This window comes from Oncorhynchus kisutch, linkage group LG11, assembly GCF_002021735.2.
Source record: "Oncorhynchus kisutch isolate 150728-3 linkage group LG11, Okis_V2, whole genome shotgun sequence".
Classification (NCBI taxonomy): Eukaryota; Metazoa; Chordata; class Actinopteri; order Salmoniformes; family Salmonidae; genus Oncorhynchus; species Oncorhynchus kisutch.
This window is the reverse complement of record NC_034184.2, coordinates 35,404,781-35,416,922: the sequence shown is the minus strand read 5'-3', so window position 1 is coordinate 35,416,922 and position 12,142 is coordinate 35,404,781.

The window sequence follows — 12,142 nt, the reverse complement described above, 5'->3', positions numbered from 1 at the left end:
ACACACACACACACACACACACACACACACACACACACACACACACACACACACACACACACACACACACACACACACACACACATTCCCTAATGCAAGAGAATTTTCAGGTAAACCAGAGAAACAGATTATTTAACATTGGATCTTGGTTTCTTAATAGTACCTTCTAATAACAGCATGTGGAGATGTTATGCTCCATAGACATTTTTTCCCGAAAACTTCCTTGAATAATTGCTTAGATGGGAACAACTCTGACTGACTGGTGCCTGTAAGTCTTTGTAACCATGCATAATAGTATTCATGGCATTCTATTCTAATTTAGTTGCATGGGAGGCAGGTCATTTGAGGCTGTCACCATTTAACCGGAGAGAGGGTTGGCCTGTCCACACCTCCTTCCTTAGCCCGTCTGGGCTGAGTTAGGGTGGGTTTGTGGAGACTGGAGAGCATGGCCTCATTATGAAGGAGATAAAGACTGTTAAGGCTGTTTGGTCTTGGGCTGGGTCCAGCCCCTATGGTGAAACACACCTGCTCCCCTCTTTAAAGAGCCCTGCTCCAGTTTAGCTCTTGGCCATGGTTGGGTAATGACCTATCCAGGGGGCAGTAGCGCCCGCTTCGTTTAGCCTGTCGTTAAGACCCAGAGTCACCAACATACTGAGGCACAGGGCCCTGCCAACAAGACAGCACACCGCGTCTCTGCCAAACATCTAACATCCAAACCTATTCTGTTACACTGTAAAACCATGAAACATGTTTACAACTTTAATGTCAACGTTTAAAACATAAACATTAGGCATTTAGATTAGCCAATAAGTGTTCTCATCTTAATCACATTCATTTAGAATGTATGATTACTTGTATTTGTATACAAACTGCACTTACATTACATTAAAAAACTAAATATAGAACAGTACATCATATAAAATTAGTACACCACTACATATCTACAATACAAAATGTATTATACCACCATACAACAATATTACAATGTACGTGTGTGTGCTAGCACTTGTGTGCGTATGCGTGTTTCTGTATCTTTGTGTGTATCTCTTCACAGTCCCCGCTGTTCCATAAGATATATTTGTATCTGTTTCTTAAATCTGATTCAACTGCTTGCATCAGTTACCTGATGTGGAATAGAGTTCCATGTAGTCATGATAGTCATGTAAACATGATAGTCAGCTTTTTCCAGTCCATTTCCAATCAGGAGAACACCTATATCTCCTAAGTGTTCAAATTTTAAACACTAGTGTTTACTTTCCCATCGTCCTGTTTAGAGTGCATCTAGTCATTAAAAATGGATGTGACTTTCCATTTATTTTATTCAGATCAGTGTTAGGCAGCGGCAGAACTAGGGTTTTCTACATGGGGTGGCCAGGGGGTGGCCAAGTCTACTTCAGGGGGTCCATAGACCATGACAGAAAATGTGTGTGTAACCTTAACCTGGCATCTAAGGAGCATGAATGAATCCTATGATTGCTGATTAGAGGTAGAAGTGATAATTCACTTAACCGGAGTTCTTCAATGTGGCAGATAGTGTGGTCCAAAAGGGTTACTTCACTAGAATACTTTAATATACAGTGACTCTACCTCGGAACTGCAACTCAATTTCTCTCTTTCTCTCTCTCTTTCTCTCTCTCTCTCTCTCTCTCTCTCTCTCTCTCTCTCTCTCTCTCTCTCTTTCTCTTTCTCTTTCTCTCTTTCTCTATCTCTCTCTCTCTCTCTCTCTCTCTCTCTCTCTCTCTTTCTCTCTTTCTCTCTCTCTCTTTCTCTCTCTCTCTCTTTCTCTCTCTCTCTCTCGCTCTCTCTCTCTGTCTCGCTCTCTCTCTCTCTCGCTCTCTCTCTCTCTCTCAGGAGAGAGAGACCTGAGACCTGAGAGACCTGGGTCACTCTGTTTTCATTAATATATAATCTGGGTCTATAAGTGTTGAACATCCTAAATATTTTCAGAACATAAAGCTCACCATATATTGCATAGGCTATTTGACATACCAGGTATCAAGCAGAAATGGACTTGAAAAATAAAAAATAATTTTGGTGCCCATCAATATTACAAACTTACAGTATGATATTTAGCTCATATATATTATGTTAACTAATAGCAAAGTAAAGTTTGGGAATTGACCTAATCAAGACCAAATTAAATCTGTGTGACATGATACCCTTTGGATTTATCATTTTAGAATGTACTAGCTAGTACACAGTGCAGGTTTTTAATCATGACCAGAGGGACCGCCTAAGTGACAAATTATCCTAGGTAGATTTACAACAGCATAATTCTGCGGTTCTGGTGAGAACTGGAAAAATGTTTTACAAACTCATCCATGTTGCGGGAGCATGCCCTCCTTGACTAAACACTGAGAATTCCCGAGGTGACTTAACCTGTCATCAACCACTGTTGTCCTAAGGTGGGATTTAATCCGTTTTAAAGCTGAGAAGCTTCTCTCGCAAGAAGCACTGCTGACTGGAACCAAGCTTCCTGCCATCCAGGACCTCTATACCAGGCAGTGTCAGAGGAAGGCCTTAAAAATTGTCAAAGACTCCAGCCTCCCTAGTCATAGACTGTTCTCCCTGCTACCACACGGCTAGTGGTACCGGAGCACCAAGTCTAGGTCCAAGAGGCTTCTAAACAGCTTCGACCCCCAAGCCATAAGACTCCTGAACATCTAGTCAAATGGCCACCGAGACTACTCACATTGCCTCCCCCTCCCCTCTCCACACCACTGCCACTCTCTGTTATCATCTATGCATAGTCACTTAATTAACTCTACCTACATCTACATACTACCTCAAATAACCGGGGGCACTCGCACATTGTTTCTGTACCGGCACCCTCCAGTATATATTGTTATTTTTTTACTGCTGCTCTTTAATTACTTGTTACTTTTATCTCTTATTCTTATCCGTATTTTTTCTTACTGCATTGTCGCTTAGGGGCTCGTATGTAAGCATTTTACTGTAAGGTAAAATGCTGTTGTACCTGTTGTATTCGGCACATGTGAATAATAACATTTGATTTGATTTGATTTTGACTGGTGTAACAACGTACATCTTACAAAGTCGAAATAGCTCATGGAATACCTCTTTATAAGGCTCTAGAAACACAACAAAGTCAAGGAGTGTAGACAGTCTGTCCCTTCCACTTTTCATTCTCCTATCAAGAAGCCGCTTGGTTTGGTGAACCTCATGTTTGAGGTCCTCTAAATCTGACTCGAAGATCTGAGCAAAGGCAAACAGAGGCTCCTCATTCAAGAATGTTGTACTCTTTGGGTTGAGAGACTAGACCCCTTGCATTATCTCACAATTATTCTTTGAATAATGCCTCTGCAGCTCAGCTATGAGACTGTCAAGCACAAAGCACTTGGTAAAAGATAGCTCTTTGGAAGCTCTCACCATCACTTTGGTCACAATTTTTCTGTCCTACAGTGTGCATCAACAACGAGTCGTGAAATCTTAAGCTTGTTTTAGGCTGTCTTTTACACACTGTTTGTACACTTATTTTGCAGTGCTTTGCAATCTCTTCAACCTCTTTCCATAGTTCTCCAAAGTAACCCTCACTTCTATAGTCCTGTAATATGTCTGTAAGGGCACCTTCTAGATCCACAGCCCTTGCTAGGTCAAGAGAGCTTGATTGGAGCATGTCAGAAAGACATTTGGCATCACCAAACACTTTACAAAAGGTAACTAAAAGCCCTATGAAATGTAAATCTATCAGAGAAAGAAGGCCCCTTGCCTCCACTGATCTATCACCACTATTTTCAAGCGTGATATCGTGTAGCACTCTCAGAACTGCTGGAAGCCTGTCCCTCAGATTACGGCATGCCATGTATCTGCATGCCCACCATACAGTGCCTTGCGAAAGTATTCGGCCCCCTTGAACTTTGCGACCTTTTGCCACATTTCAGGCTTCAAACATAAAGATATAAAATTGTATTTTTTTTGTGAAGAATCAACAACAAGTGGGACACAATCATGAAGTGGAAAGACATTTATTGGATATTTCAAACTTTTTTAACAAATCAAAACCTGAAAAATTGGGCGTGCAAAATGATTCAGCCCCCTTAAGTTAATACTTTGTAGCGCCACCTTTTGCTGCGATTACAGCTGTAAGTCGCTTGAGGTATGTCTCTATCAGTTTTGCACATCGAGAGACTGAACATTTTTCCCATTCCTCCTTGCAAAACAGCTCAAGCTCAGTGAGGTTGGATGGAGAGCATTTGTGAACAGCAGTTTTCAGTTCTTTCCACAGATTCTCGATTGGATTCAGGTCTGGACTTTGACTTGGCCATTCTAACAACTGGATGTGTTTATTTTTTTAACCATTCCATTGTAGATGTTGCTTTATGTTTTGCATCATTGTCTTGTTGGAAGACAAATCTCCGTCCCAGTCTCAGGTCTTTTGCAGACTCCATCAGGTTTTCTTCCAGAATGGTCCTGTATTTGGCTCCATCCATCTTCCCATCAATTTTAACCATCTTCCCTGTCCCTGCTGAAGAAAAGCAGGCCCAAACCATGATGCTGCCACCACCATGTTTGACAGTGGGGATGTTGTGTTCAGGGTGATGAGCTGTGTTGCTTTTACGCCAAACATAACATTTTGCATTGTTGCCAAAAAGTTCAATTTTGGTTTCATCTGACCAGAGCACCTTCTTCCACATGTTTGGTGTGTCTCCCAGGTGGCTTGTGGCAAACTTTAAACAACACTTTTTATGGATATCTTTAAGAAATGGCTTTCTTCTTGCCACTCTTCCATAAAGGCCAGATTTGTGCAATATACGACTGATTGTTGTCCTATGGACAGAGTCTCCCACCTCAGCTGTAGATCTCTGCACTTCATCCAGAGTGATCATGGGCCTCTTGGCTGCATCTCTGATCAGTCTTCTCCTTGTATGAGCTGAAAGTTTAGAGGGACGGCCAGGTCTTGGTAGATTTGCAGTGGTCTGATACTCCTTCCATTTCAATATTATCGCTTGCACAGTGCTCCTTGGGATGCTTAAAGCTTGGGAAATCTTTTTGTATCCAAATCCGGCTTTAAACTTCTCCACAACAGTATCTCGGACCTGCCTGGTGTGTTCCTTGTTCTTCATGATGCTCTCTGCGCTTTTATCGGACCTCTGAGACTATCACAGTGCAGGTGCATTTATACGGAGACTTGATTACACACAGGTGGATTGTATTTATCATCATTAGTCATTTAGGTCAACATTGGATCATTCAGAGATCCTCACTGAACTTCTGGAGAGAGTTTGCTGCACTGAAAGTAAAGGGGCTGAATAATTTTGCACGCCCAATTCTTCAGTTTTTGATTTGTTAAAAAAGTTTGAAATATCCAATAAATGTCGTTCCACTTCATGATTGTGTCCCACTTGTTGTTGATTCTTCACAAAAAAATACAGATTTATATCTTTATGTTTGAAGCCTGAAATGTGGCAAAAGGTCGCAAAGTTCAAGTGGGCCGAATACTTTCGCAAGGCACTGTACATCCGTAAGTCTCTGTTGTTCCCTGGGCTACTGCTGGGGACACAGCTCTTTCTGAACTGCAAGCCACTTGAGATGAACGTACGAGCCAGATACAAAGTTATAACGCTTCTTCTGCAGGAGAGCAAAAAAGTTAACTTACTCAGGCACCGATTTTACAGCATCGACAAGAACCAAAGTCAAACAATGTGCATTACAGTGCACATAAAATGCAAATCTTGTGTCACGGTGTGCACTACTGGTTGAAGGTAAGTCAGGTGCAGGAGAGCAGAGATGGGTGATAATAGGCGCACTTTATTCATATCCAATGAAAATAGCAACATACGCCCAAAGTACACGAAATGGTACAAAACGCAACACTCACTGACCAAACACAGACCCGGTGCTAACCAGCCAAATACGGGCTACACGTAACAAACAAACAATTTCACACAAAGACATGAGGGTGAACAGAGGAATAAATACATGATGTGTGATTGGGAATGAAAACCAGGTGTGCAGGGAACAAGACAAAACAAATGGATGAATGAAAAATGGAGTGGCGATGGCTAGAAAGCAGGTGACATCGACCGCGGAACGCCGCCCGAACAAGGAGAGGAGCCGACTTCGGCGGAAGTCGTGACATCTTGCACTGTTTTTAATCCGTGCAGACACACCAGAATGCTTTGCGCTCATGACGGATGCACCGTCATAGCCTTGTCCCAGAAAATTATTTCTGTAGTCCAGACCATGTTTTTCAAGGCAATCAATTATCATTATTGTGAGACCTGCTGCATCTAATCTTTCAGCTGACTGAAAGTGTAAAACGCTTTTGTGGATGGCCCCATATGCAATAGTACCTCACAACTGAAGACATTTGTTCTTTTTCTTTAAATCTTTGGTTTCATCTGCAATTACACTACAAACTTCACTTTCTTTTACTTCTCTTATTATTTCACTTTGTACCATCTCAGCTAAGCCCTGAAGAACTTCGTTCTGGATTTGGTGGCTTGTGTACTTAGCATTGTCACATGCATGCATCCTTTTCTCTATGAGAGGGTCATGCTTTGCTATTTCTTCTAAGATTGTCAAAACATTACCCTTGTTGTGAGAGTCATCAGACTCTCGATGACATCTCTGCGCTATATTTTGAGTGGCAGTTAATATGAGCACATCTGCAATTGTTTTAAATGTAAGTACAGTTTTCCTCCACATTCTTGTTCTGGTCTTCATTTATGACATCTAACATTGATGAGTTGCTGTCAATAGCCCTTTTATGCTGATTCCAAGCATACATAGCATTGATATGATGCTCTGCCTTCAAATGGAGCTTAAACCCAGGATCTTTAAACAGCACCATTTTCCAGTTATAAAAACCTGACTGTGATGTGAAGGCAGATTAAGGTGTATTGAGCAGAGAAAAATGCCTACAGGCGAAACAATAAGTCGAATCTTGATTTACAGAATATTCAAGCAGCCAAGAATTGTCCTTATACTAGGAGCTGTTAAAAGCCCTTTTTCTAGTATTATGCTGAGTTCTGGGAGATGTTTTCAAACACGACTGTACAGGAGGGACCCTCTTCTCTGAATCTTGAAATGTCTGAAATACACTTCACAATAATGTGTCATATCTCTATGTAAATGTATAATTAATTAAGGGATCCACAATATTAGATACTAACAGCAGCTAACTAAAATGTGTAGTTTAAAGTATAGGCCTGGCCTACCATCGGGTCCTTTTGGAACAGCACATATGGTGCATGATGCAGTTGGGAGGGGCTCGATGACACCTCCTGGCAGCTCTGGCTCACTGTCCTGCTCAGAGTCAGAGGTCTCTGTGTCATCCCTTGATACATCTATTACATCAAAATAGCACAATAATCATTAGTGTATAATCACAGTAAAAATGCCACAGCCATCAAAACAAGAACACACATGAATCAACAACCAACATTTTAAAGTGAGGCTCAATCTGACAAAAATCAGTCATGTGACTGACTGCCTGGTAGATGCTCTGACCTGGTGTTGGTAGACTGGGTCCTTGTGAAGTCTGACCACGCTGACTCTGACTAGCCTCAGGTAGGGAGCTGCTCTGGGGTCTGTTTGCACCTGATCTGCCTGTTTGTGCTTCCTTAAAAATAAGTCTGATATCTCTCCCTTTCTTTTCATGTGTATTTGACCCTATGCAAAAATTAGACCGTCTATGGTTACATCTAAGCATCCAATTACCCACATTTTAGACCAATCTCAATCTTAATTACAAATCCCCATTATCATAACTGTAGCTTAAAATAATCTCCCAGCCTACATTACTAGTTAGATCATGGCTAGCCCTACTCTGCAGTAAGTAATTTAGCTAACTATAATTTCTTACACATGTACGATAGGAAACAGGCATTCTGCAAATTGTGGTAATCGTTTGAGTAACGTTAACAGATTGATAATAACAATTGTTTGTTTTGAGTTCACGTATCAAAATCTAACTGAGTTAATGGATTTGAAGTTAATGGATTTTAAATTGCTGAATGTTAACTTGCTGAACACTGACAGCTGTAGCCTACTAGTTACCCCACATTAGCTAAACATTCGTATACTGTAACTTAAGACACCGCACGGCATATTTGTTTATTACTAGCACAGATGTAAACATAATGTTAGGTTAATTTGGGAACCAATCTCTCTTATCTGAGTAACTGTCTGTTAATGGAGCCAAAGGTCTAACGTTAACTTACACAGTGACTCTACTGTTGTAAAAGTTGTTCAGGAAACCTAAACCCGATGCTAAACCTTAAAACTTACTTCAAATATGATGCTTTCGCCGATCCCAAAAAGAGCTGTGGAAATATTCTCTCTTCGTCTTCTGTATATTCTTCTCAATCCTATTCTTCTGTATCTTGCAACCAATGTTAATCTTCTCTCTTCCTCGTCCTCAATTTGAAAAATGCGCCACCAAACATCAAAATGAATTCTTCTTTCAACAAGAGGTGAAATGAGATGTCAATCAGCATCAAACTGCCAGTAACGAATTCAATTTTGGGATGGCCAAACAGATGTCAGGGGTGTCCAGTGCCACCCCGGACACCCCTCTGGCTCTGCCCCTGGTGTTAGGAATGTCTGTCACCTTACTTAAGTTTAAGCACAACTGAACATGACATTTGATTCAAGAAATATTTTCAATCTCATAGTGTTGTTATTACTCAACTGTGTTGAGTTCATTTCTGTTAACTCTCTGAGTGACAAAATATGTGCGGTGGGCCTCATTATCATTTCTTCCAGCATACTTTGTTGCTGGTTGACTTTTAGAATAGTTTGTTTTAAAATCTATGTTTCCTCATGACCATTGATTGGTTATTTGATCGTATACTAAATGTCCTCTCACTGTCAGCTGCGTTTATTTTCAGCAAACTTAACATATGTAAATATTTGTATGAACATATCAAGATTCAACAACTGAGACATAAACTGAACAAGTTCCACAGACATGTGACTAACAGAAATGGAATAATGTGTCCCTGAACAAAGAGGGGTCAAAATCCAAAGTAACAGTCAGTATCTGGTGAGGTCACCAGCTGCATTAGGTACTGCAGTGCATCTCCTCCTCATGGACTGTACCAGATTTGCCAGATGTTTCTGTGAGATTACCCTACTGATCCACCAAGGCACTTGCAAGTTCCCAGACATTTCTGGGGGGAATGGCCCTAGCCTTCACCCTCAGATCCAACACAGCCCAGACATGCTCAATGGGATTGAGATCCGGGCTCTTCGCTGGCCATGGCAGAACACTTACATTCCTGTCTTGCAGGAAATCATGCACAGAACGAGCAGTATGGCTGGTGGCATTGTCATGCTGGAGGGTCATGTCCACCTCCAAATCGATCCCGCTCCAGAGTACAGGCCTCGGTGTAGCACTCATTCCTTCGACGATAAACGCGAATCCGACCATCACCCCTGGTGAGACAAAACCGTGACTCATCAGTGAAGAGCAAGATTTGAATGAATTATCTTTGAAAGACAGGGTCCTGAAAAGGGAAGTTTATACAAAAAGAAATAACGTACATTTTTCTAAACTAATCCAATCTGTAAGGGGTTGGACTTTTTCCAATATGTAAGGGGTTGGATATATTGCACCTGATACTGAGATGGTTGTTCCAGTTTCTTATTTATTTAGTATTTTACCATAGCACTCATTCTGAGTGCAGGTTGTGGGTGACAAGATATTCCAGTTGTTGGATATCCTCCCTCTGGCTGAATTCCGATGGGAATTACTAATCAATTGACAAAGCAATGTATTGTGACTTGCACGTCTGATGTGGCCCATGAGCCAGGAATTTCAGACCACAATGTTGAGGACAACTAGGCCATAACTAAATGTCATATGAATATTTTAATATGTGGTCATGAAGGGTTTAGTTTTAATTGAAACACATTCACTCAAGCAGTCACTTGGTGAAGGCTTCAGGAATACAAGTTATTGAAAGCAACAATTAAGTCTCTGTCACTAACAAACACAGTCATGTCTGGGTGTCTCTCATCTTCACCCGAAAGGCATGCTGGGAAATATGCAAATATGACATTACACCCTATAATGTTAAAACAACACCTCCAGTGTTTAGTGTTTAAAACATTTTCATGTGTTTAGAAAGTGTTACAGCGAATAAACATGTTCTGGTGTTTGCAATCTAAACACTGTGACAGGTTTCCGTTAAAATTCTAAATTAACACCTTTAAAAATTGTTACAGAAAAGTGTTTAGTTATGAGTTCAGGTCCTAGTCACTTGGTTTTATAGTGTACAGTAGACAGAATATAGGATCTAACTACATTGTATCATGGTGTTTAATATCTGTCTCCTTTTGGAACTAAATCAATGATTTAGAGATGGCTTGTTAGGTGTGTGTCTACTCCGATGGTAATTCAAAGAGAAAGACATTGCTAAACGATATACTATGTGGGTGAGTGCAAGACTAGGAGAACATTCAAGTGCATATCGACACTGTAATTAAAGAACAGAAAGCTGCAGCTTGACACTGCTTGGTTTTCCATTGTCGTTTGGTCTTTGTTGTTCGATGGAAGAAAAAAAGATTTCCCAGTTTCCCAGTTATGTTTTCATCAAAGCTTTTCTTTGGCACTTCAGAGCAGAGTCAGTATGGAAATGTGTTGTGCTGCCTGGAAAGCTGTCAAAAAGCTCCCACCTTGGATGAGAGACCACGGTAATTCAACTGGGCTCCTGTCTTCTGTGTGTTCAGGTCTCCTCATTATTCAGCTTTGCAGGGTAATGGCGTCTTGCTCTGTTTTATCTGTCAGCTCACAGAAAACTATAGTTTTTTAGCCCTGTATATTAGATGCCAACATCAAAGGCAGCTGTCTTGACACAAGAGGGGAATTTTTTTTAATAACAAAAAAAAGAGGAAACCCTCCCGGTAGGCGAAAATGGAATCTCTTTACGTCTAGGGTGATGTGTGTATTGAGAATAGATTTGTTGGTTGGCATCTATGTGTTTGTTCTGAAGTAAACAGCATGGCTTGTTTGGGTGTAACTGTCAGGTATCTGTGTGTGTCCCGTGTGAAAATGGGTTTGTTCGCAAAGTGGGAAATTCACACTCGCTGTCTGATCAATGGGGATTTAAGTTACCAGTGACAAATGCATAAGTGGAGTCAGGAAAGATGCACCCCTGGCATAACAGCAACAGCAGCCACAAATTCCATGAGCAAGTTTTGGGATGTTTTTTTCTTAGTTTTTACTGACTGAATGCCACAAAAAAGTATTTTACAAACAAGGACATGGATTTGGGCCAGTAACTTTGTTTTGAGTTTGATTCATCTTAGAATGGTAAGTTATTCTCTGAGCCCCCTCACAACTTTTCCCTAGCTATCCCATCCAATCCCTTCCGCTATATGTGTTCATATGGAACCACTGCACCCTTGGGTGGCCCCCGCTACAGCTGCAGTGGTATTAGCAAGTTGTGTGTGTGTGTGTGTGTGTGTGTGTGTGTGTGTGTGTGTGTGTGTGTGTGTGTGTGTGTGTGTGTGTGTGTGTGTGTGTGTGTGTGTGTGTGTGAGGGAGGGCTCTTCAGAAGATGGGTAGAGCAAATTAAAACTCACCGCAGGAAACGTGTGCTCTTGGCACTCTTCATCCCTAGCAGCTGCACACACCCCAACCATCATCTGCCATTTTGACACATCCACAGGGCGTAGCAGGGGTGCCAACTTGACACCCCACAGCTCCTAGAGTCTCCAGGCCCCTGCCTCCAGCCAAACAGGTGTGTGACATCATGCCACTGGTTCCTCTTTGGGGCCAGGGGAACAGGCACAGTGACTGGAGAAGAAAGGTGGGAGGTGGAGGGAACAAAAGGAGGTTAGGCCTTTACCTGACAAGCTCATTGATAACGTTTGGGTGCAGAGCCCTTAAGTTGGTGGCAAATTGCCTATGAATTCCCATGCAGATTGCTGGCCAGAGTCCGGTGCTGGGCGCTAAATGGACTCATTAGTTATGATTTTTTTGAGTTAGTAGAGAGTTTCACACTCCATAACAGAGCATGTTACTGTAAATCCAGAGACGTTATCAATCTGTGAATGGTTATTGACGTCCAACTGTTGTTTCAAATCTGAACATTACAAAACAGTACATTTATTCAATTGGAGATAGTGATATAATTCAAACACAAATATTTTTCTTTGTCTCTCTTAAATG